Source organism: Dipodomys merriami, unplaced genomic scaffold (assembly GCF_024711535.1).
Source record: "Dipodomys merriami isolate MVZ:Mamm:240054 unplaced genomic scaffold, mDipMer1.0.p SCAF_3043, whole genome shotgun sequence".
In the NCBI taxonomy this organism is placed as follows: domain Eukaryota; kingdom Metazoa; phylum Chordata; class Mammalia; order Rodentia; family Heteromyidae; genus Dipodomys; species Dipodomys merriami.
Genome location: NW_027204542.1, coordinates 4,009 through 10,158, shown reverse-complemented (window position 1 = coordinate 10,158; position 6,150 = coordinate 4,009). Strand labels below are relative to the sequence as shown.

Sequence of the window (6,150 nt, the reverse complement as noted above, 5' to 3'; positions counted from 1 at the left end):
AATATTTACTGTGCCAATACAGTAAAATTACATTTTACGCAGCTTATTTTTTCAATTTCATTATCAAATTGATGTACAGTGAGGTTACAGTAATTGTAAGGTAGTGAATAAAAAACACTTCAAACTTGTTACCCCTCCTTCATTTTTCTCACAGTTTTCCTTCACCCCTTCACCCCTCACAATTTATGAGGTACATTTCCAACATATTGTCTTGTGAGTATTGCTATTGCATTGGTTTTCCCTTTGCCTTTTGTCTCACCATTTTGCTTTTCCTCTTCCCTTCCCTATTTAAGGGAAATGCATACACAATACAAAATCAAATACAGCAGGAATGAACTATAGGGGAAAAACCCAAAGAAAACAAGTCACATAGTTCAACAAAAACAACCACAAATAAAAAACTCTGGTTCCATATCTTGGAATTCATTTTGCTTAGCATCAGCTTATATGCCTATATATACGCAGTACAAAGCTACTGGAAAATAATAGTTGCATGGACACTATATCATGAAAAGAGCATGTTAACTTTTGGATGGTAAAGGTGGAATTAGGATTGGTGAATTCGCGGTTCTGATAAAGGAATTTCAAGAGTTTTAAAGTTATGACAGGTAAATTTGAATTGTTCAAAATTTTTAACAACTTAGCCTATTAAGAAAATTTAAAATTTCCTGGGAGAATAGGCTTTCATGCAAAGAAATCCATGGAGACTTAGTAGAGAGGAAGCAATGTGGGTGAAGATGGCTCTTTTTCACACTAAACAAACCTCAGAAACATTGCTGTAAATCCTGTAGGTTCCCTTGGAATCATCCTTACCCAGGAACTATATTCTCACTGTGTGAAACAAGGTTGTATTGGAATTTAAATTCAAGTTCTTAAAAAATAAGACATCAAAATTTTTGAATTTACCTTTAATTACCAAACAGTAATTCTCTGAAAAAGATAATTTGAGTCAAAATATTTAGGGAGAAAGTGCCCTCCAAAATGCAAGAAGGTGTTGGGTTTACACATTTCTGTTTGTAACACTTTCCACAATGTCTTTGCATTTGAAACAGTGAAACAAAAAAATCTGATTATATAATTCAAACCAATGATTTCACATTTCTAAGTGGATCACAAAAAATAATATCTTTAATAACATGAGATAGTGAAGACTTCTCTTATTACATAAGCCAAAATGTTTTGGGTTCAGAAAAGAATTGAGCAAATGGAAAAGGTAAGAAAACATTGTTCTTAGAAGCCCTAGCTAAGCGTATTGGCTTTAGCAGTGAAGGGAGTCCAAACATTTTATATAAATTGTATTAATATTTTTTGGAGGGTCCGGTCGTGGGGCCTGAACTCTGGGCCTGGGTCCCTCAGGTCTTCAGGTCAAGGCTAGTGCTCTACCACTTGAGCCACAGCACCACTTTCGGCTTTTTTTCTTTTTGCTTATGTGGTGCTGAGGAATCAAACCCAGGGTCTCAGGCATTCAAGGCAAGCACTCTACCAAAGAGCCAACTTCCCAGCCCTAAATTGTGTTAATATTTTTACTAACTAAATTGATTTTACAGAGCCTATTTGGCTCACTACAATGCCGAACAGATTGAGTGGAGACATGGAAATACATTCCACATCCAAAAGAGGCAACTTAAAGAGTTTTCAAAGACAAATCATGAAGATTTAACAGTGGTGGAGCCCATATAGTCCTTCAGCTTCACTAGACTTGAAGCCAAGATGCTGTGATTAATTGGAAATCAGGCAAGAGCTAAGAGGAGGACATGGAAGAAGGACATAGAAGAATTGACCTTTTGTAACAGTCACTGTATTTCTAGGTATAGGTGATTTAACTCTACTCTCCTCCATACATCTTGGTGAACAAATGCAAGACCAAGAGAAAAATAATCTATTGAAATAATTTTGCATAGAATAACTTCATTGTTCCTGATATGGTATCTAAGGAGAGTCTTACCATAGAAGATAAAAGTGCAGTATTTTTCAGTTTCCTCTAAGCATCTTCTTAGCAAAATATATCTTTTAGGTTAGAATTGATTGAACCAAAAAGTGATGGAGTACTTATGTTTGTGGGCACTTTAGACACAAGACGACTTTCAAGGTAAGAGAAAAAATACAGCCAAATATTTGTGATCACAGCTTCTTGGACTGTTTTCTGGAGACAAAGTTTTACATTAGACTTCTTCACATTGAAATAGATGTTGTTTCATGGCAACCAAGTGCAAGAGGGAAGTTTCATAGACTCGCCTGGCCAATAAATCAGCATGAAAGAAGAAAATGGCAAATAATATTTAATGAATTACTTTGACAAATTACTTTGCCAGAAGAAAGAAGGAAAAATATAATTCAAAATCAATTGACTTAAAAGTATGAAGAAAGAGTAGTGAAGAAAGATTAGAGAAAATATGGAGGATTGTTTTCTCTCCAGTGGAGTAATGCATTCTTGATCTTGTTTCTTCCATTCTATCTTCACAAGCTATCAAGTGTGTCTCACGACTGGATTATCCAGTTCAGACAGAGAACTCCTAGAAAAAGATACTATTTGCAGGAGATGTAGGTGATTGTGATTTATAACCTTAGACAATCTATTTAAATCTGTTCAAAATTCTCCCCTATCCCAAACCTCTCTTTGGATAGCGTTGTTTGCTTTTCCCAAGACTACCCTTCATTAACTGCTTAAAATTTTGGGAGGAAATATTCATACTCTCTAGAGATTTCTGGTTGGTTGTGATTTTTGTGTGTTTTTGTTTTTTGTTGTGTTTTTAAACTGAATTTCAAAAGGTTGTGCAAGTGTGTTACAATTAAATATATCCATCTAATTGTCCATTGCTCTTGGATCAGAGTCACTCCTTCCATCATTCTCAACCAAATGCTTCTCCAATATTTATTTCAGATTTACCACTTCCTTTATCATATGTATACATTGAGTATTCTAGCTGTACTTGCCCCTTGTTCATTTTTCATTCATTCTATGTCTTTACTATAATTTCTTTCTGTTTTCAACTTACTGATAGTAATCCTGTTAAACTGTCTATTAACACTTTGAAAGGTTTATATACATTTCAGGGAGTTTCCATTCTGCATATGCTTGAACTGATGTCAGCTTATATTTCCATAATTCATTCATCTGCAGTAACAATTTGCAAGACTGGAGACGTGAAGCACCTAAACATGATTTTATTCTCATCCATTTGGAAGATTAATCTTCAGTCAAAAAGAAAGTTAAAAAATGCATAGAATGTACTCCTAGCTACCAATTTCTATAAATAGCTTTGTACAGTGGTGTGATTGTTTTATTTTACATGGTATAATATTTTTTACTACCTGTAAGTTTTGGAAAAAGAAGAAAACTAAAATTTATTCCTATATAGGAATGTGATAGAAATAGAAGACAGATTTTATGTTTGTCATATCTCTGATGAGTACCCATATTCAAGACCTAAAGTCATATTTCTCCCTATGTTACACAGATAGGGCAAACATAATATTACATATGATAAGACAACTATTTGTGACATTTTAAAATGTGCCTTATTAAATGATGACATTTACTTTATTAGCAAACGTTTTGGTTTGAAATTTGGCAGGATGATCTATTTAACATATTTCTGGAAGGCTCCTACTGAAAAACACAAATTGTGGTTGGTACTATTTCTAGACTTCAATGAATGGTTGAACGTGTTTGGCATTAGTGCTGGGTAAATAATTCAACTCTATTATAACTTGCTCCCTACACTTGAAAAATTTGTAATGTCACTAAGTATCATCTACTTGTCAAATGTTATTTTAGCGTATGTGATTTTAAAAAGTTAATGTGTAAAGGAATAACTTTCAGTCGATTAAATGTAGATTATCATTTGTTTGAGAGTGACATTTTATACCACTGAGCCATGTTGTAGTGAAGTCCCAGTGTTTTGCAGCACTAAGGATCTTCTCAAAGTTTTTCTGAATTATATTTGAACTCTAAGTAAATTTTTCTGGATCTTGGTAGACCAATTATGGATCTATCCTTCCAGGAACTATTTTTTGGCCCACTTATGCTGGACTAAAATCTTTCATTAATCATAGGGGAGGGGTATTAAAAATAATCTTATGACACCATGTAAACTTGTTCACTGATATGGGCTGGCCATCTGTAAGTTGAATGTTTGAATCATAGTACATACTCTCAAAATTTGTGATCTCATCTTTCATTTTATTTTGCCTTGCATTTCACAATTGCTTACTGCTAAATCCTGCATCTCAAGGAACTGGGGCCCTGAAATATAGGAAATGAGAAATTGAAATGGGTCTTCAATTACTTTGTTGCATGTTGCATGGGCCTATGTGAGAAGTCTTGCCCTTGTTATCTGATGATGCAAGTAACTGGTACCTGGGATCCTAGGAATCATTGGGTCGTGCAGAAGAATAATATTTGTTAGACATCTTATCAGAAAAATTTGGGCATAATCAGTAGGAATGCTTCAGAAATATGGAGAAAAACAGTTTGCAATCAGTGAATTAAAACAATAAACAGAGAAGCAGAGTAAAATCCCTTATAGATTAGAGGAAAACAAAATTGGTTTTTTACCATGTGAATTCAGAAAACCAAGAACAGTTTGAATGTATCACAAGTTTATACCAAAGACACTGCGTTGATACTTTTTATATTCTAATATACATTTTAAACCTAATTATTTATATTACAATTCTATTTATTGGAATAAATAAATTTTAATTTATTTGTGAAATTATCAACTAATTCTAGTAAGTTTCATTGTGTGAAATATAAAATCAGCACATATAAATATAAAATATATAACTATGTATAATATAAGAAAAAAGACACATGTTTTGCATTATTCTGTTGTGGTTACAGTATCAAAGGCAACTCTGTTTTAAAGTATTATTACATTATCTCTACCTCAGTGTTTGATAGAGTTGGACCTAAAGCTTTACTATTTGTAGATTTACAGCCTGTAGGCAAGAGAAAACACTGTGATGAAAACATTACCAATTTAAGGCCTAATAATGAGAAGAAACATCTGGACTTCTCCTGCAACTATGAAAATATTTGGTGATAGAAATGCATAGTGTAACTTCCTGCCTGGTAGGATGGTAGACAGGCCAGGATATTAAGTAATCATGAATATGATCAATTTTTTTCCCCTTCTTGGCTTTAGTTACTTTTGAAATGTTAGATATAATAAACAATTATATTTTGATAAAATACCTTCTAGTCTGAACAGTTATGTCTGAACTGTTCATCTCTCTATGATCCCTTGTAACTAAGATTAGTTTTGTTCAAGTAAAACAATCTATGGTGTCAGGGTAAGATATTCTGATTGGTCTGTTCCTACATGGAAGAAGAATAAAGGGTCAGGTAGACATTTGTGCCAGTAAGACCTCACTTGGGAAAATGTCAACTGCAGAAGGTTAGAAGTAGCTCTTAAGCAAGGCTTACTTTGAATCCATTAGCTCCACAAAGCTAATTCAGTTGGATCAATTAGTACATGAAAAAGCCATCACCTTTGGACCTAGCAATAAATTATTGAAAGTATGATCAAATTCCAAATGAAAAAGACTTAAAATTGTCATTGACAAAAATAATTTGCAAATGTGAGCATTAACATGAACAATATATTTTTTCCACTATTCACAGAATTTTAGGGAAATAAGATCAGTAGCATTGTCAGGAACAATATAGTTTCCTTATTACAAGTAGGCAACCGTAGATATAAGTCTGTATAAAGATTGCATCATTAACTGCTTAAATTTGAGATACTACATGCTTCAGCAGCAGGTATTCCCAAATTACAATACAGAGATTAACATGGCAATTGCACAAGGATGATATGAAAATTTGTGAAGTATTCCGTATTTTTCTTTCTTCAGATGCAAGAAATGAAAAACAGTTATTAAAAAGTTGATTACAAAATAACAAGTGTAACAACACATGTAATTCATATAATCAAATTTAGTTTGACATCAGTGTATTAAATCTTCACCTCAGAAAGGCGTTTAAATACCATAAACTTTACAAAACTTTTGAAATTAGACAACATTGTCATTTTATCCCAAAGAAAAATAATATTAGGACCTAGGAAAAAAAGGAATCTAAAACTTTCTATATGGAATACAATCTGAAAGGACAAATTATACAAACAGAGAATAGTTTAAAAT

General features: G+C 33.0%; 1 pseudogene; it reads left to right on the top strand.

Annotated features, from left to right (window-relative positions):
* Positions 1-5,755: 5,755 nt before the first annotated feature.
* On the top strand, positions 5,756-5,852 carry LOC138840873 (U6 spliceosomal RNA; annotated as a pseudogene).
* Positions 5,853-6,150: the final 298 nt, after the last annotated feature.